The sequence below is a fragment of the Lepidochelys olivacea genome, assembly GCF_965140295.1.
Source record: "Lepidochelys olivacea isolate rLepOli2 genome assembly, chromosome: 14".
NCBI lineage: Eukaryota > Metazoa > Chordata > Testudines > Cheloniidae > Lepidochelys > Lepidochelys olivacea.
The window spans coordinates 4,262,465-4,282,175 of NC_140424.1; the positions used below are offsets into that span (position 1 = coordinate 4,262,465).

A 19,711-nucleotide genomic window follows, 5' to 3' on the forward strand; every position below is an offset into this window, starting at 1 on the left:
CAGGTTGCCAAAGTAAGCCCAAGAGCTTTAAAAAGAAAAACAGCCCTACAGTTTTAGCTGAGCCTTTAGTTGTGACGGCTGTTCCTTTCCATCTTTGCAGCCCGTTTCTCACAGAGCCACCGTGTAATTGAGTTGGAGAGAAGTATGTTTCTAGTTCAGGTTCTTTCCCCCCCAGGAGAATTAAAAGCACATGGTAATCTTTCTAACCTAAATAATGAATTTGGATGAGGAGTCTTCCATCTTTCCTACTTCCTGAAGGAGTTCAGAGCTATCACTCCTGCTTTCATGAACATTCATCTATCAGGCATCCTGCTTTAGTAGATAGAGAAAATTATATAACCTGCTACAGCAAACTTCTCTTCAATTGGGAGCAGTAATGATGCTCCTCAATCCTTACCTACAGTCTCCTTTTTAGTCCGCTCCCGGGCTTCCACCCGGCTCTGCCAATAGATCTCCATCTTCACTTGCAGTAACGCTTGCTGGGTTTTGGACTTCCCCAGAGCAGTGCCAATATATCTGAGTCCTTTTATGCAAAATCCCATTATTCCTGTTCAGATCTGAGCTGCGGCTGCTAATTTGGTTGGATTGTGGAACAATGAGTGGCGGTTTTGTGCTTTGGACCCATTGTTCACCAGGGATTGGGATGCTCATCTGCCAAAGGGCTTAGGCAGTCTTTACTTGTATTTCCAAACTGTGTGTTGCCTGACCTTACTGAATGAGGGAAGTGGAAGCAGTCATACTCAGAATACTCATTGCAAACATAAATCAAGCCTGCTGCAGCTGGCCGGAGCTGGGACTGCTCAGCTGATTGTATACATTGAATAAAGAAAGGGAGGGGGCGGGTAAACAGACAAGAATACTAGTAGCAGAAGGAGCTGAGTGGGTCTGGCCCAGCTCTGGAGTAGAGCGACTTGTGCCTCTCGCTGGCTGATTTGTAAATGACGTCCATGCATGTCACAGCGAGGCTGCTTCAGTTCCCTCCTGAGCAGTGCTTAATTTGTGCCAGGGCTGAGCCCCGGCACCTCTGGGCTTGGCAGTTCATAGCCCTGGCACCTCTGGGCTTGCTGCATCAGTTATGAATAAGGCTACGATTTAGTCACGGGTATTTTTAATAAAAGTCATGGATGGGTCACGTGCAATAAACAAAAAGTCATGACATGTCCATGACTTGTACTATAAATACCCCTGACTAAATCTTAGGTGCCCTGGGGGGGCCTCCAGGATGCTGCCGGTGCTCTGGCGGGGCACTGCAGCGGACGCTGCTGCCGGGGGGCGGGGGGGAGCGTGACCTCGTGAAAGACTCTTGGCCTTAGTTATGAATGTAAAAGAATTGCTTGAGCTTCGCCACCTCTTTCCTTACAAATAAGCACGAACCCTGAGTGCCAGTATCATGTGGACCTGTGGGGCGTGATACTAGGGGTGGCCTTCTAACCTCCCCTGCAGCAGCAGCCGGCAGAGCTGCCAAGTAGCCAACGTGAACCCTGAACCTGGCTTTTCGAGTTAAACCTCAGGTGGTCCTGACGAGTTCACCCTGACGCTTCCATTGAGCTTGTGCCTCTCGTTGCCTGAAGGATGCTGGGTGGGACGTGCATTGCCCATCGCAGCTGAGGTGCTATTTTAAAAGCTTGTTTGTAAATGTCTGGGTTTTATGGTCAGGCACAGAAGCAGGTTTAACAATGCTGTGGCTGCGAAAGCTTCATAGTTATCCGCAGGAATAGAACCCAGGATCACCTTCCCCCCCAAACAGTGGCCTTTCCCACTCCGATAAAGAGGGGTTCCCCATTAGCTGTCACACCAGTAGCTGGTTGACTTTTGAAATGGAAATTTTTTGGTCCAGATTTTTTTTTTTGTTTTTTTTCCTTGGGGTTTTTTTATTTTTGTTTCGGGGCGGGGAGAGGGAGCCACTGTTTGCAAAACATCTTTGAAATGTTCTGCCTTTTGGACAGAAACTGAAAGAAAAGATTGGCTTTGTGGATTTTTTTAATGTTTTCTTTCCTTTTCCATTCTCATTGTTTTTGGACACCTTCGTGTTCCATCTTTGGCTCTTGTGTCTGTCTTGTCTTCCTTTGTGAATTTTTTATTGACATTGTTAGACTAGCTTGCTCTCATTCGTTTGTGTGTGTTCCATCATTTACTTCTCCATGTTTGGTTGCTGAAGTTTTTTGTTTTTTTTTTCCCTTTGTTCAGTCAGCCATCCCTATGCCTTCCTTTTCTTGTGTGTGCTCTTGTTGGCCATCGCATGTTTCTGCTTTCATTGGTTGGGAGTTGCTGTACCTTTCTTTTGTGTGTTCAGTCATTGTACCTCTTTTTCCTCTGCTCAGTCGTTGGTCATTATACCTTATTCTTTTGTTGTGTTGAGTTGCCATCCTCAGATTCTCACCCCCCCTCCTCCTCATCCTCCTTGCTTTCTTGGAGGGGGTGGCGGGGGGGAGAGAGGTATATTGCAAATTTTGACTGGTCAGCTTAGTCATGTGATGGGATTTTTTTCCTAAGCAATATTTCCATTTCAGAAATGTTAATAAAAATGTTGCCGAATATTTTGAAAATAAAAAAAATCCTGTTCGAGGACTAAAAACAAAATGTTAATGATTTAGGGAGATATTACAACCAGTTCTAGTCCCAGCCTCAAGTGCCAGTGTAGTCTGCCCAAGATTCCCCACCAGTCCTTCCACGTTCCAGAGCTAGCGAGAAATCTCTAACCCACATCCAGGAGCCACAGAAGCTCTCTAAAAAAGCCCCCCTGGCATCAAACTGTGGCCCCGCCCCCTTGCACTGCACCTTCCCCCCCCAAGCCCTCGTGCCACGCCATTCCCCTGCCCTCATACCACCCCTTCCCCTGTGGCCCTGCCCTGCCTCTTCCCCCCCAAGACCCTGCCCACTTCCCCCCGTTGCTTGCCCTTATGGCCAGTAAAAAGTGGAAGGGCATAGCCCTCCCACTTTTAAAAGTGGTGGGTCCCTGGCCCACACCCCATTAACATGAAGTCGTCTTCCTCAGGTGCAAAACCTGCCCTCAAAACTAACCCTGCCTTGGAGCACCAAAAGGGCTCCTTCCCCAAACCTGACCCTCACCTGGGGAGCCCCTATCAGCTTCAACCCTAATGCACACCTGGTCTCCTCGATCATCCCTGATCCAGCCCCCTCTGGCCTCCCCCACACTAGCCCAGGGAGCCTCTGCCAGCCCCAGCCCTGACCTGCACCCAGCATGTCGGCCATTTTTCTCAGGCTCCCCTGGGCCGCAGTCCAGGGCAGGTGTATCTGTCTTTTTGAAAGCTTGTTCTGAACGTGAATAGTGAATTGCCCCTCTGGCCCCCTGGCTTCATTAGTCAGAAGAGCAAGAGTTTTCACAGCAGACAAAAAACCCTTGTTCTCTCAGGTGTGATAGTGTGAATATTTCCACCCTGTTACCGAGAAGTATGAACCCAGTGGAGATTACCAGTGACCTGGGGTTCGTTTCACTTCATTTTCTTTGCACTGCGTCCTTGTGGTCGTCTAAACTGGGACTGTTGCTAATGGGCTGTTGATAGCTGTAAATCTGTGGGGATGTGACCTATTCTCTCCTGTCCCAAATCATTTTCCTCTCCTCCTGTTACACCCTCTGACTCTGCAAAGTCCCTCCTTTCAGCGGCCATGCTGCTAGCCAGAGGGATCGCTTTTTGCTGTGGGGCGAGTCACTCTGTTGCACCTATCCTAGGGTCTGGACGCACTCAGCTTGTCTTCAGATATGACTTCACTGTCCACTTAACTTGAGTTGTAGCTGCAGTCCCATTCACACCCTTCGCTTGAGCATGGCGGTGCTTTTAGCTCAGATGGGCCGGTCCGTCAGGGAGTATAAGCTACAGCTCGAACGAGGGCAACTCATCAGCTGCTAACACAACCCTGCTGCCATGTGGGCTCAGGCTACTTCCAGCTGCGTGGTGCTGCTGTGCCTTCCTACAATCCCCCCCCAGGTGCCCAGAAAGGACAGGCAAGAGCTCCCACGCTTCACTGGGCAAGAATCCTGGAGCAGCTCAGCTTTCACTGCCGTGCTAAGAACCATGGGAGAGGCCCCCAGAAGTCTTAGCGACACCCATGTAGCATTAATGTGGACAAAGCAGCTCGAGTGTTGTTGACAGCGTGTCTGCCCCCGCCTGCGCTAGGCTACCTTGAGTGTCGATAACTCGAGTTAACTCTGCAGGGAAGACGTATCCAGTGTGCCCACAGCACTCCCAGCCCCTGTCAGCCCCATATGCCCTCCACGATAGTACACAGCACTACCCCATAAGTACGCCTAGCCCCTATATGCCTGGGAAGCAAAAGGCAGAGAAATGAGTCAAATCCAGACCACCCGCAAGGTATCATCAAACCCTTCTGGCTTTGTATTTGAATTTTATAGCAGAGACTAACGACCACTAAGCAGTGCCCCCTGCCATTCATTCAATAGACCCACCTGTTACTTGAAGTGGCTTGGGGTATGCAGGATATTCAGCCTGTGAAGTAAGCCTCAAGGCTTTTCTCTACCATAGAGCAAGGAGATGTTGCTTCACAGCACTGCTTATTATTTCCATACTTTTAGGGGGAGTCCCAGGCCTAGAGCTGGACGTGGCTTTCAGAACAGCCCAAGTCCCTCTTTCGGCTCCATAGGACTGCATGTCCTTGGGCTCTTGAAAGAGGCAAAGTCCACTGCAGGCGGAATCAAAACCTTAAATGCAAGAGAAGCTCCCTGACGGTACATGTGTGTTACATACAGAGCCGCCCTGGAGCCATGGTCTGAATAGTCTCCGAACATTTCTCAAAGGATTGAGAGTTACCGATAATAGAGCAATAGTGGTCTGAATGTGCAACTAGGCGTATAGGAAATTTGGATCCTTATGAGAGAGAAAATGCAATATGCTGGTTTACAGAAACCTCCTCTCTCCAACCTTTTGAAATAAAAGGCTCCTCATAAAGTCTATAGAGACTCCTGAGATGTGCTAACAAAGGGGCTTTTTTCTTCAGAGACTGCTCAGTAAAAGCGAAGAAGACAGAAGCAGCTGGTTCTTTCTCTGTATTTAAAGCAGCATTAATCATGTTAGATGAAAGCTGGAATCTGGTCCATGAAGAATATCAATGCAAATTTAACAGGCTGCAAAAGAGAAGGGGAAATAACTTAATCACCATCCATCTGTTTAACAATGTCATCTGCCAATAGAACAAGACCTGGCTTGATCTAGTCATTCATCCTCGAGTATGTGTTGAAATGTCCAAGAATTCCGTTTTAAGCCATTGCTGAATTTTGGGGACAGGAACAATGCTGCCCTCTCACCAGCCACTGAGGACTGTAGAGAGGCAAAGCAAATGGTGGGTTAGCTAACAAATGCAGCTAGGCAAGAAACAATCTTCTTGAACTTCTTCCATCTATATAAAGACTAATAATGGTTGAGGCAGTGGAACAGCTGGCCAGGTGTGGAAGTGGACTTGTCATGACTGGAGATGGGTAAAGATGAGACATCCTTCTGGCGGGATGAAGATAGATGGGAGGGGTCCCTTTTAGCTCAAATGGACCTACTTGTACTTCAGAGCAATCAGCATACTGGGGGATAACAGACCAGTGTGGTGGGGTTGGAGTTTTTTTTTATAAATCTGTGGGTATTTGGTTTGGTAACTTCTACTAGAACGTAATGTTTAACTGCCTTGGTGCTGAATAATAATCTTGCCTTTTGAGGAGTGGCCGTGCGGTGTTAAAACTCTATAAACCACGTGCACAGGGAAGCTCTCTGTGACGTAGTACTGAAATGCTACCCCCTGCGAAGTGAAAGGCACCAATCGTCCAGTAGCTCAGGACTGCACAAGTCCATGTATTAGGAAGTGACACATACTTTGTCCAGCAGAGAATGACGTTGGAGTGACTGATTTGGAACTTGGCTAGGAGAATGAGTTTCGCTTTCTCTGCACTGGCATAAATGCCTCCTCGGGATCTTGGATCACAGATTATGAGGACCTGGGTCACGTGGTATATCCATAAGGCTTCTGATTTTAGGTTTTAAACTTATAAAACCTGATAAAATACCCCTGATCCAAAAAAAAAAAAAAAGGCGGGGGGGGGGGTGTAGGTGTGTGTTGGATAAAAACTGGAAAAACCCCAGAAATGGTTACATGTATCTAAGGGTATGTCTACCCAGAGCAGTAAAGTGGACTATGGGGATGTTATTTCTAAAGCACACTAATGTGTTGCGCATTAATTGTTCCGTGTAGAACGGTGGCTCTCAACCTTTCCAGACAACTGTCCCACTTTCCGGAGTCTGATTTGTCTTGTGGACCCCCAAGTTTCACCTCACTTAAAAACTTCTTGCTTACAAAATCGGACATAAAAATACAAAAGTGTCACAGCCACACTTACTGACAAATTGCTGACTCTCTCCTTTCTACCATCTAATTATAAAATAAATCCACTGGAACATAACTATTGTACTTACATTTCAGTGTCTAGTATACAGAGCAGCATAAACAAGTCATTGAATGAAATTTTAGTTTGTACTGACTTTGCTGGTGCTTTTTATGTCACCTGTTGTAAAACCAGGCCAATATCAAGACGAGCTGATGTACCCCGTGGAAGACCTCTGTGTACCCCCAGGGGTACATGTAACCCTGGTTGAGAACCGCTGGTGTGGATGCTACTGTTGCACACTGAAGGTTCCCTAGTGTGCTTTAACATTGTACTGTTTTAAACAGTAATAGGTTAAGGCGTATGAGGAAACGTTACGAAGCGGTTACTCATTACAGTATACAAAGAGAGCCCTGAAAAACCCTGGTTTTTTGGACATCTACATAAAACTCAAACACTGCTGAAAAGAAACCCTGAAAAAGGAAATTAATAAACCCCAAAGAACAGAAGCTCTATGTACCTTGCAATGTCATACCCTCTAACACCGGGCTCTAGCTTTCAGTCAGTACTGACTCATACCATTAATGCTGCAGCTTTTAGACTTTGCTTGGCAAACTCTCATCCAAAAATTAATCCAAGCCTGCTTAGCTTGTGAGATCTGTCAAGCTCTTCATATAAACTGGTGTATCTGCAGAAATGTTGTTTGTTCATTTAAATTAGGGAAAGGGAAGAATTAAAATACTCTCCCCCCCCCCCCCAAATCCCTTGGATCAATCTGGCTAAATCTCTGTCACAGGATCATTTTCTTTTTCTAATGCAGCCATGAAGAACCTCACTGAACTGTTCCCAGAGGACTGCAATACTTCATCAAAAATTAACCATTCTTCAGCTCAGGAATGGGTTGTGGGAGCGGGTGAACTTGAGTCATGTGACGTAAGGAATGTGCTGCCAAGAGATATATTACGAGCATTACACACAAGAGCTCCAGGTGGGGAGAATAATTCTCAGATTCCTCCCCAAGCTCCATGTGGCCTTTCATAGTGGTGGTGGGGGAAAAATGAGCAGTTGAGGGCAGCGATGGGGAAAAAACAAGCACAAGCCGAGAGGATATTTTTGGGGCTCATGGTCCATGCTTCTCCATCACAAAAGGTCAGGATCACCTGTTTCTAAGTCTCCATTCTATTCTGCCACTCATTGTCAAGGCTCAGTTCTTAGAATGTTCGATTTAATTAGCAACCACTGTAATAAAGATCTACCCTTTCCACAAAGGTCCATGATGAGTTAATCTTTTACCAGTGAAAGTGGAAATCCAGGGTCGTTCAAAGAGTTGGCTCTGGCAGTGAGGTATGGCTGCCATCCTCTCTAGGATGCCAGCTGGACTTTGGCTCCAGGTTTGTAGCAAGTGAAGTGTGTTGGCGATGTGAGTGAGAGGAGATGGCGGCTCTCCCTTATTTCTTGACAGTAAGCATCCACATGGCAAAAGCCCGCACCACGTGTGGTATTAACTGTTGACCATCTCAGGGGAGAGGCTGAGGGCTGAATAATCTGTGGAGAACCTTCTCTCCCAGCTTGGTGATCTCCCAGGTCGGCTTGAATTATACTTGCCTGGTTTGTGGCTGGGAGGTGGTATCTGTGCGTGCAGCTATATGGCTTCCATCACGGCAGCGTTTGAGCTCTGCACTAAGGTATTTATCCTCCCAACAGGGTGGTATCTGCCTTTTAGAGACTGTAGGACTGAGGCACAGGTTGATTAAGGGTTGGATCTCAACATCCTCCACTCCAGGTGCGGTCAGTGGGCACGCAACATGTTTGAAAATCCAGCCCTAAGTGACTAGGCCAAGGTCACACAGGAAGTATGTGGCAGAGCTGGGACTTGAGCCCTGATCTATTGTTTTCCAGGACTGTGCCTTAACCACAAGGCCATCTTTCCTCTTCTTTCCCTAAGAGCTTGTCGAAATGAACAGGAGGTGCGTGGCAAACTAGCAGGCGAATCTAAACAGCACTAGTGTGCCATGCGCTAGCTGTAAGTGTGGACCTGCTGCAGCCCAGTAAAAGTTCCTGTTTCAGAGTGGAGTAAATCAAAGTGCACTAGGGACTTGGAGTGCACAGTAGCAGGGTTCCCATGGACACTCAGATTCACACCCCAGCTTGCTGCACGCAAACAGTTCACCTAGACAAGCCCTAAGGGTCTTGATCCAGCAGCTATTCTCAGATGCATTTTCTCTTGGAAAAACAAACACACACTTGCTCTGTGTGTGTGCTGCATTTTTGGATCCCAGGGCAGCGTGTGATCCCATAGCAAGAAGGGGACCAAAGACTAGAGAGCAAGTATTGTGCTTGAAAGGGAACTACTGCCTGTTGCAATAGAAGAGAGCTTACGCACCTGCTTCCCTTCAGGTTGAATAATTTGTACCCATCTGTGGGATCACACATGGCTTATCTTGTTGTCTTTGGCTGGCATATTCCCTTCCTCTACATTGATTTCCTCCTGCTGATGAATGGAGTGAAAACCGTGGCGTTGTCACGTATCCTTTGTCTTGCTCCTGCGGGAGAAGCAAGCCCACACAAGGCATTAAGCAAATGAATGCACTGCTGTTCCCGACATGATGGCTTCCTGATGTCAAAATGATTGAGGTGCCCCCTTGTGGAAAGTCATGGAGAAGTAGAACAGATGTTCACACTTGCTCCTGGTGCGTGTTTGGTCTCGGCAGTACCGACTAACATTTAATCACTTACTACCTGGGCTCAGTCCAGCTACAAGAAGTGCAAATAGCTTTTTGCAAAGTTGGCTGTGTTTAAAGTCTAGGTAGGTCAGCCAGGATTCCTGGGGTCTATTTCCTATTCTGCCAGAGGCTCACAGCGTAAAAGGAGGTTGACAGTATCAATCTGTATCGCAGTGGGGCTGTGAGACTTGCTTGGTGATCTAGAGGAAAGAGACTCTGGAAGTGGAAGTATTGTGGAGAGCAGACCAAATGGGCTTTATTTCCTCTGAGTGCTGTCCGACGTTGCACACTGGTACAAGTTCAGAGAGAGTCCTGCATGCAATCAGGGTCTCTGGGTAAACAGAGATTTGGCAATCCATTAGTTATCCAAGCCGTCTCGGTGTCTTGTTCCAGGTCATGTCAGTAAGTGACATGCCACAAAGATATTAAGAATGCCATTGTCGAGGGAAGAAGAGATGGGGAGCATGCACGTTGGGGTTTCGCTCTTCTCATCTGATTTCTTCCCCTCTCTCGCCTTCTGTTCATCTGAATAGGAGCTTCCCATAATGTAACTTTCACTGCCTGCTGCAGAATTGTCTCTTTCATGCACAGCTGCTTTTTAAAAGTGGAAAATATTAGCAGCTCCATTTTGGTTTTCTACTCATTCGTTTTTATTTAACTGAACATACTGGTCTTGTTGCCATCTGTAAAACAACATAGGGCACTTGCTGCCTTGTGTGTAGTAGGTAATACTGAAGTACCTGGGACTGGAAAGTCCAGCAAATGGACACTGTCTTGGCTGAAGAGAAATGGAACAACTTTTTGATCCATCTCTTTGAAGACCTCCTGTAAATAATACTAATGCAAACAAAGCCCTTAACGGGGTTTTCTGGACACCTGTGGAACTCATTGATGTTATGCTTAAGGAAAATAAACACTCTGTCTTGTAGTAGTTTTCCAGATCCCATGTCATCTTCGGGTTCTGATTTTAGACATTGGGAAGCAACTGTCTGATACTGGCCAGGGGTAAAATTTCCAAAAGCACCAAACTCCCATTTTCAGAAGTGACTTAAATACTTAGGAGCCAAAGTCTCATTGAAAGTCAATGGCACTTATGCACCTAAGTCACTTTTGAAAAAGAACTCCTAACCCACCTAGATGCTTTTGGAAGCTTTACCCCAGCACTTGAGGTGTGTGGTTATAATGAAAGAAGCAGGCCTGCTAAATCAACCTGAAGAATCAAGTTGATACCTGTGTATTAATTGTACTTAATCACGTGGTGTTGGACAGATCTCTGACTTGTTGATAGTTCAAAGGATGGCTTAACTCAGTCAATTCTGTTCACAGATTTGAAAAAAAGGTCCCAGGTAAAACATCAGCTGTAAGACAAATGGTCAGATTTCCCCTTTTGTACAGATAATCTTATAGGAAAGGTGAGAGCCCGGGGCCCGGTTAAGCTCATGGTCCTGATCCTGTTTTGTGTGCCATCTCCAAGTGAGAATGTAATTTACATCAGAGGGCGTGACTTAATTGGGTAGGCATGAAAATACAATGCCTGGAACTCTTGCGAGGGAGTGGACTAGGCTCAGAGGCCCCTTGCTGGAGGCCTCAGTGTCTGCCACACCTGTCCCAGGAAAGGATCAGTAGAGGAGTCATACAAACAACCTAGAGTGGCTGCTTCCTCTGGAGCCAATCAGAGAGGCTGCGGAAAGCAGCCAGTTGGGGCCCAGGAGGGCCATATAAAAGGAGCTGCAGAGCCAGAGACGATCAGTTTCTTGCTGGAGCCAGAGGAGTGTAGATGTGCTCCTGGCTGGTCAAAGGGAACTGCAGCACCACGGACAGCTCAGTGCTGCCAGGGACTGGGGAAGAGCTCCTGGGTGGCTGCTGGGCGTGAACATACAAGAGCCCTGAGATACGGGTGAAGTGCTGGGACTGCGGGAAAGTGGTGCAGGGAGCTGAAGGCAGTTATGCTAAAGGGACATGGTGGTGTGTCGCTTCTATTCTAAGGGTCCCTGGGCTGGGATCTGGAGTAGTGGGTGGGCCCTGGTATCCCTCCCCGCCATAGGCCACTGGGGAGGTGGCCTACAGTCATACAGCGATAAAGGGGAAATGAACTGGAGAGCTGGGACCAGAACAGTTCAAGAGGGCAACACCATTGCCTCCAGCAAGGAAGCCCTGAGAGTACAGCCCAGTACCAGGGCCGGGGCTGTTTAAAGACTGCAGGCACACCCAACCAGAAAGGATGTTAGTGAGAGGTGGGTGCCACACAATGACAACTCCCTAGAACCTGGGTTCAAATCCCAGGTGGGCCACTTCAGCTCTTCATCCTTTTCAGTCAGTGCGGTGAGTTCCATGCAGTGTCTAGCATGTGCAGCTCTTCGGCTGAGACTTCGCACACTGAGGTCCCCTTTGTTCCAAGTAGCCATTTGAGTTCCTGTGGCATTTTCCCTAAGTGTAGGGGTATTGCCCCTCACATCGTTGTCCGGAAAGTTTCTCTTTCCTCTAGCCTGTGCTGTGTGCTAGTTGCCCACTCTGCTTCCCCTCAGCACCCCAGAGGCAGTTGGATCACTTCCATGGTACGATGATTCGTATTTCTGTAAGCCCCCTGGACCAACACAAGTGGTTCCAAATGCAGGACCAGGGCTGAAGTTTTAAAAGCACTTTGGCCTCCAAGCTGTGAGGGAAATGTGAGTGATTCTGGCCAGTTAGTAAAAGGCTCCAACACCCAAGACTAAATGCTGACGAGTAGACTGAGCCAACAATAGACTTTGTATGTTTTGGAGAGACCGAAGTGCCCAGAAGTCTTGGCAAAAAGGAAAACTATTCCAAAGTTTGGTCCTCTTTTTAAACTCCCGATGCTTTGCAACGTGTTCTCTTCGCCTCTGGTATTTCCACTGGTCTCTTTTGAGGACATAAAAGGTCTGAAGAGCCAGCTTAATTTTAAGCGTGTTGAAATTGCCTCATCGGCCTCCTGTGCTCTTCAGTCTGCTAATATGAAGAAAGTCCGTTCTCGCCTCAGATTTGCAGAGCAAATTTGCCTGTGGTTTGTGTGTGTCTGCTGCCACCCCATGTTCAGAATGCATCACTGCGTCTCCTCCCACCCATTGGCGAGTGCACCTTGTCGATCAAAGCAGCAGCACCAGGATTGCCATTTAATGTCAGCTTCTTGTTTTGAGGTGAGGTTTGGTTTTCATTATTGATTGATTTGATTTGTTTATTAGGTGAGGAGGTCATTTCATTTGATCTTTCATTGCTTGGGATCCTCTCCTTAAAGGGAGGTGATGAAATATTGTTAAGGTAAAGAAACAGGTGTAATCTCAGTGGGAGAGAATGTTTCCTTTATGTACAAATAAATCATGGACTCATTAGAAATGCAGGGCTGGAGGGACCTCGAGAAATCATCCAGCCCAGCCCCCTGCACTGCAACAGGACCAAGTAAACCTAGACCATCCCTGACAGGTGTTTGTCCAACCTTTTCTTAAAAACCTACAATAATAGGGATGCCACAACCTCCCTTGGGAGCCTACTCCAGAATTCAACTATCAATTAGAATTTTTCCTAATATCTAACCTAAATTTCCCTTGCCACAGAGTTAAACCCATTACTTCTTGTCCTACCTTCAGTGGCCATGGAGAACAATTGATCCCTGTCCTCTTTGTAATAGCCCTTCACGTATTTGAAGACTGTTATCAGATCCCCCCACAGTCTTCTTTTCTCAAGACTGAACAAGCTTGTTTTTTAAATCTTTTTCTAAACCATTTGTCATTTTTGTTGCTCTCCTCTGGACTGTCTCAAATTTGTCCACGTTTCCCGAAGTACAGCACCCCAACTGGACACAACACTCCAGTTGAGGCCTCACCAATGCCGAGTAGAGCAAGACAATGACCTACCATGTCTTTACATGTGACACTCTTCTTAATACACCCCAATGATTCTTGCTTCAAGCCTTTAACTCCTGATCTCTTAAAGACCTTTCACCAGAGAACAAAAACTTTCGATAGTTGAGATGAATTCAAATGGGCACAGTGACAGATATTATTGTTCTTTTGGTCTCTATGGGGCACGCGATCTTTCAACATTTCCTAAATCTTTCCCTCTGTTGGCTGCAATGTTAAAGTAACAAGTAAACCATAGTTGTATCTTCCTATTTAACGTGCCTAGAAGGAGAAAATTAAAGATATGCACGGGCCTATGTTCATTCTTTCTGTATCAGTAACCAGGCAAACTTGTGTAAGCATCTTGAAGCAGGGACTGTTTGTTCTGTGTTTGTACAGCACCTAGGACAGTGGGGTCCTAGTGCAGGACTGGGCCGCCTAGGTGCTACCGCAATATAAAAATAACACTAGCAAAGAGGACCCGATCCTCGGCTCATCTTTTCTCATTATTGGAGTAAATTGTCTCTGTCTCTTTGGGGGACATTCTGTTTGCCTTCCATCCCAAGCATGGCGTTTGGATTGTGACAGCAGCATTGCTGGTAGGTTAGAAAGGATGCACGGGCTGCTGCTTATAAAGCTGTTCATGAGTGTGCTGGGTTATGTGTTGAATTGTTATGGGGCTGCTCAGGAACTCTGGGCGGTGTGCATCATTTTGGTTGTTACAGGGCTGCTCAGGAGTGTCGCACAGTGACAGTAAGGGGGGAATATTGTATCTGTGTTTTCCAGGTTTCTTCCGGTCTTCCCAGTGCCTACTGAGAGAAGTCGGTGGGACTCAGGACAGTTCCTATTGGACAGTTATATCCACATCTGTCCGTCAAAGAACACACCCATACAATGGAGGCTGAAATAGCACCTCAGATCAAGGTCTCCACGTATCAGTAGAGATGATTTAGGTGCCATTAGTCGCCCGAGCTGCCACTCGTTCCCCCTTCCCCAGAGCTAAATTTGACAGGGAAAGAAAGCTACAATATGAAGCCCAACTTTCACGAGCCCGAAGCCAAATTGCTGTGTCCTGCAGCCTGTCTTCTGGCAGCCTTACCTCATCCCTGTGTGGAGCTCTCTCTGCTCGGCAGGGGCATTGGTAAAATGCAAGGGGACGGGGAAGCAGCTTAATTGGTGTCATCCTGCTGTTGCGCTGTGAGGAAGAGGAATGTTCGGTCTCTGCACCCGGCCCAGCTTTTTGTTCCCAGGGCCCATGAAAGTTGTGCACGGATCCAACCAGGAGGTGAAATAGTCAAGAAGGCAGAATCTTGGAGACCATCTCTTTCCCTTTTGCTCCATGTGAGTTTTGGGCACTAAGAGGTGCCAGTTGGTTTAATAAAAAACAGGAGGACTTGTGGCACCTTAGAGACTAACAAATTCACTAGAGCATAAGCTTTCGTGAGCTACAGCCCACTTCATCAGATCCATTGAATGGAACATATAGTAAGAAGATAGATAGACATACAGAAAAGGTGGAATTTGCCATACAAACTGTAAGAGGCTAATTAATTAAAATGAGATGTTATCAGCAGGAGAAAACAAAAGTTACTCTGAAACCTGTCAGTTGGTTTAATGTGAACTTGGGTTGATTTAGCCTCCAATTGTGATTGTTTCTGGTTTTGAGTGTTTGATTTCTTTATTTCTCCCCTCTCCTTGCCCTATTCCTAAAGGAACCACCCCCAGTCATGCTGTGAACCGCAGAGATTTCGGGGTGGTGTTATTGTTCCCTGCTTCCTGACCTGTCACCCTGAGGGCAACTGTGGGGGTTTGTGGGAATCTCTGAATTCTGTTCAACTAGCCAAAACACCAAACCCTTCCAAGTCGCTTTCCCATAGCAAAGCGATCCCCCTCCCCCTGATGTTAGCTGCACGTGCAAGGTGGACGGGGTGCCCATGCACAGAGGAATAATAACCAAAGCGGGCGTCTTGAATGGGCCGATTGAGCACAGCAGCCCTGGAACTCAGGGAAAGTTCCCTCCAGATGTGAGCAGAGGTCTGAGCTGGCCACTGGCTGCCTTCCAGACAGGAAGGTAAAGAGAAGGGCAGCCATGTCTTTAAATGAGTTGATTTACCCCCCCACACACACAGCCTCCCCATCCCTCCACTTCATGTGGTTGATTAAAAGGAACCATATGATGTTGGAACTGCTTAGATCAAAACCGGCTGGATTCCTGCGTTCTTCAGCATCCCACACCAGGGGAAGCGGAGCGAGGGCTTTGATACCGAATCCACCGCGTCTTGGCAGTAAAACTTCGCAGAGCGGCAGAGGACTGGCAGGGCTGTAAAACACAGGTGCAGTTTATAGATGGCTTCCCAGTGTTGGATTTAAAGAGAGGGCGTCTTTGTTAAGGGTCCTCCTGGGAAACATGCAGCCCAGCTGCTCCGGCCATTCCTTTTCATGGAGTGCTCAACTCTCCGTTCGTGGAGGGCTGCATGGGAAGGCAGCATGGGAACTTACTGATAAAGGGCCCGATCGCCTGGGAGCGACTTTACTTGTGGGGCAGTGCCATCGAAGGGCAGACGTGTGCCCAGGATCAGGCCCGAAGTCTGACTGAGAGAGGACAGCAGGACAAAATATAGAACCTTGACCTCTTTTTTTATTTTTTATAAGGCTGACTCCCTGGAAGTCTGCATTGTTTGTTATGAACTAATGTTTATTCATGATAATACTTGTTTTATATTGTATTAGTGTTTAGAGCATTCTGCTGGGTGCTGTACAAACCCATAGTAAGAGATTAGTCCCTGCCCCCAAATGCTTCCAGTTTAAGTAGATGCAGCACACAAAGGACGTGAGGGGAAACTGAGGTACAGAGAGAGTCAGAGACTTGCTCAAGGTTGTATAGCAACTCAGTGGCAGAGCCAGGTTTAGATTCTAGGACTCCTGATTCCAATTCACTAGACCACAGTGCCTCTCCTCTGTTTGAAATCTGTCTGTCTTTCTCTTGGAGGACAGCAGGACAAAAATATATATGTAACCCATCCTCATTTAACTTTTCGCTTAGTCACCTGCTGCTGTAAAAATATATTGGCTCTTGGTAAGTCAAGGCTGGTGACTAGAAGTGCTTCCTTTTGCAGCCTTCACTAGGAAGGGCTAGTACCCTTTTTTCGTTCTGATGGGAGAGGGTGGGCAGATGAACGTGGCATGTGACAACCTTGATAGCTTTATTGTTAGTAATCAGGTTCTTTTTTTTTGTTTGCAAACCCGATCCTGCATTATTGAACTGGATGGGAATTTTTGCCAATGGCTTGGGATTCAGGATAAGGTGCCCGCTGCCAAGAATCTCTGGCCTGTACAGGGGAAGGAAAACGAGTATTTGAAGACAGGCACACTGAAAAACCCCAGTTTAAGCTGGCCAGCCAGAACAGTGTTGAGAGATTCTATAATTTAAAAAAATGTTAATTTTTCATAATAGAAATTAAAATACAATGCTGGTGGTTTTTCATTTAATTACAAGACAACGTCATCACGGCCAACTCTGTTGCACAGCTAGCATCCCAGAGCACAACTGATTTGGTGTAAATAACCTACGTGCATGGGGCGCTCCCCTGTCCCTGCATTTCAAGATCACATCTGAGGGAGATGAAGGAGAACTCCTTACCTTTCTCTTGTTAGCAATGGCCAGCTGTAGCCTCAAAAGGAGAGAGTCGTGGAAATCAAGCTTATTTTGAGCCTTGCCTATTTACTTTGGTTGTCAGGGACTTTCAGGTGCTTTCTGACTCAGTGGTGGTGGTGTTGACCTTGTTAAGGACAGGCATAGTTCCCCTGGATAAAAGGGGTGCGTGGCAGGGGGCTCTGTGTCAGCTGTTGCTCCTTCTCTGTGAATGGAATGGCCTCCATCCTCTGGAGGCCAGCTCAGCCAAGCAGGGGTTTGCAGGGCTCTGTGCAAAGTTAGATACGCTGGGTTCTTGCAGGATACTGGGGGCCTGATCTGAAGCCCACTAGAGTCTGTGGAAAGACTCCCATTGACTCAGTGGGCTTTAGATCAGGTCATTTGAGGGGGAGGATGTGGGGCGGGGGGAAGAACACAGGCAGGTGCATACTCTCTGTGCACACCCATCAACCCATCCCTGTTCCCTGTAACGCCTAGCGGGCTGATTACCCACTCCACTAGCACTCCGCCTCCCCACCCTGTCCCCGGGGTGCAGCGCTGCCATAGGCCATCCCTCACCATGGCTGTTCCGTGCTGCATGAGGGCACAAGGGATGGTGGATTAAGACTCCCATGAGCACACCTGATGCTGACGCATGAAGTGTCGGTGGGCCTGCCTTGGAGAGGGGCATGCAGCTGAGTTGCTGCTTCCTTCTGCGCTCCTCAATCCCATGCTAGTTTTCCACCTGAAGGGAGGCGGAAGCATCCAGGGGCACTATACTGTACTGCTGTGTGGATGGAAACATGTGAGTGGAACGGGAGGGGAAGGCCCCTGGGGGCCCTTTTGCTCTGCCAAAGGTTGGAGGCTCTTGCATTGGAGAATCGGCAGAAGGAACCGTTTATCCAGGTCCCCCATCCCTCAAACTCAGTGATGCACTGGCCTCTTGGCATGATACCATGTTCTTGCACAACATCCACTTTGTTTAGGGGGGACACCAGAGCTTTGTGAGCAGTAATGTTGTTTCTTAGAGGATGAAGCCAGAACACAGGAATGCAATTATGTTTTTCCTCCTTTATGAAGCCCTCATGTACTTGAAGCATACTAAAAGCACTTAATAGAATGATCTCTTTCAAAACCCTCAGCATTTTCCTAAGGGGCTTCTTCTGTTTCTGGCTATTTTTTCCTGTTAGGGAGGAATTCAACAAAAAGTCAAGTTCCTGGGTCATAATGACAGAACTCCTTCACATTTTTTATTATGGTGGACCAGGCGTGAAGCCATACTTGGCCTTGTGCCAGCAGTTTTGCTTTCCCCCTCCCCTCCCTTTCCCTCCCTCCGCCCCGGAGAGATTTGGTGGGGGGAGGTTTGTATGCAAACCGCAGCAGTACAGAAAGTCAAGGGTTAATCATAAAAGCATCATAATCTCTGAAAACAGATGTCATCTATACAGTGAACAATATCTGGCTGGTCGTGGGGAAGAGGGCGTAAGGAATCTGTTAAAACACTCAATTTGGCATTTTCATATTAGGGTGGTTCATCGTACACTAATCAATTTATTCAGAATGGTTCCCATTTGTCACCCCCCCTGTCCTCCCAAGAGCGAGACAGACAGATCAGGCACTGGGATGTAGTGGACCAGGAATCCGGTGTGCTGTATAAGGGCAGCTGCATCAGCCCAGGGCCGCAGAGGGTTGAGCAGGACTTTCCCTGCAGTAGCAGTTCTGGGCTGCTGTGAGTAGTGCTGTGTCAGAGGCTTATAAACTTGGCCAAACCTGGGTGGATTTTCTCGGGGATGGAAGAAAGGCTCCCCACTTCCCCCAGCCAAATTTGAAGTCCCTGAGTAAAACTAGAGTCTCTCAAAGAAAAGGCTGGCAATGTGGGCAAACTGCATTTTTCTTAAACCTCATTTTGGGAATGGCTGACCATTTTGGCTGAAATGTTCCAAAACCATTCAGCCTAAGGCAGATATCTGCCATGGAAAATTTCTGCCCAAATTATTAAAATGTTGGCAAAGTTTTAGGCAACTGAGAACAGGGACTTATAATGGGAAGTATCAGGCAACCTACCAGTCTCGCCTCGAATGCGAAAGCAAGCTGGCTTTTCTTTTAAATAGGTCTTTTCAAAGGATGTCGTATGAAAGTGAATAGAGGACTTTCCTACACATAGTTCCATGGTGCATGGTAGCTATTAAATTCCAGACGAAAGAAGCCTTTGTCATAGCACAAGGTTAAATCCATCACCAGGGACAGTTTGTGCCAGAAAACAGAACAAAACAAAAAAGATTTAACCACAGCAGCATTCTTCGGCCTCTGGGTAATCAGTAGGACCTATTCTTTTGTTTATTTATTTATTTATTTTTTATTAAACAAAGAATTCCTTCAGATGCATCATTTGATTTTAAGTTTGACCAGAGTTGAGGGCCCTACTCAGCCATCTGTGCTAGGTCTTAGTCCATCACCCTCTTCCCCTTCTTCATGACCCCATGCCTCCCTCCTGCAGGTCTGGAACCCCAAGCTTCCCTTGAGCCTGAAAGGATGATGCACAGACCCAAGCGCCATAAGTAACTAGAGACTTTGCTTCTCAGAGAAACATTCTGGGCGCCCCCCCTTTGGGAAATAAGCCGTGCTTGAGGTAGCGTAGGCCTCTGGATTCCACTCCAGGGGTGTTTTGGGAGAGGCTGTGTTCTCCTTTCCCCAGACCTGCTGTGGAAGCAACGGGCTGACATCCCAGCTGTCTCCCCCTCTCTCCACCCCAGAGACACCTCTTCCCTGCCAGAGCACTGTCTTCCTCCTATGAGTCACTGGACCTCCCCTCCTCCGCTAGCCCCCAGTACATGCATCTCCTAAGACACTCGTTTCACCGCCCCATTCCCCTGGGCTGCCCTACCTTCAGGAATACTGGTTGAGGGGTGGGAGGAGCCTGTTTTTTTCCAGTCTCCCTCTATCCCCCAGATGGAAGAGAATTGGGGGTGGGGAACACGAGAGACGAGATTTGTGGGGTTTTTATTTGGCTTCTTGAATCGTCGTCTTTTGAGCTTTGGCTAAGCTGAGCTGCCTCCTTTACGCAAGGTAGTCGGCAGCTGTATCCTGCTTCCCCTGAATAGGAACGGCGCTGCAGGAGCAGAAGCTCAGCGCCTCGAAATGCACTTCCCCCAAATGCACTGTT

General features: G+C 47.4%; 1 protein-coding gene across 3 annotated transcripts in view; it reads left to right on the forward strand.

The window, feature by feature from the left end:
• SLC39A11 (solute carrier family 39 member 11) overlaps positions 1–19,711 on the forward strand; it is a 268,095-nt gene that overhangs the window by 202,845 nt on the left and 45,539 nt on the right. The gene's annotated exons all lie outside the window — the stretch shown is intronic.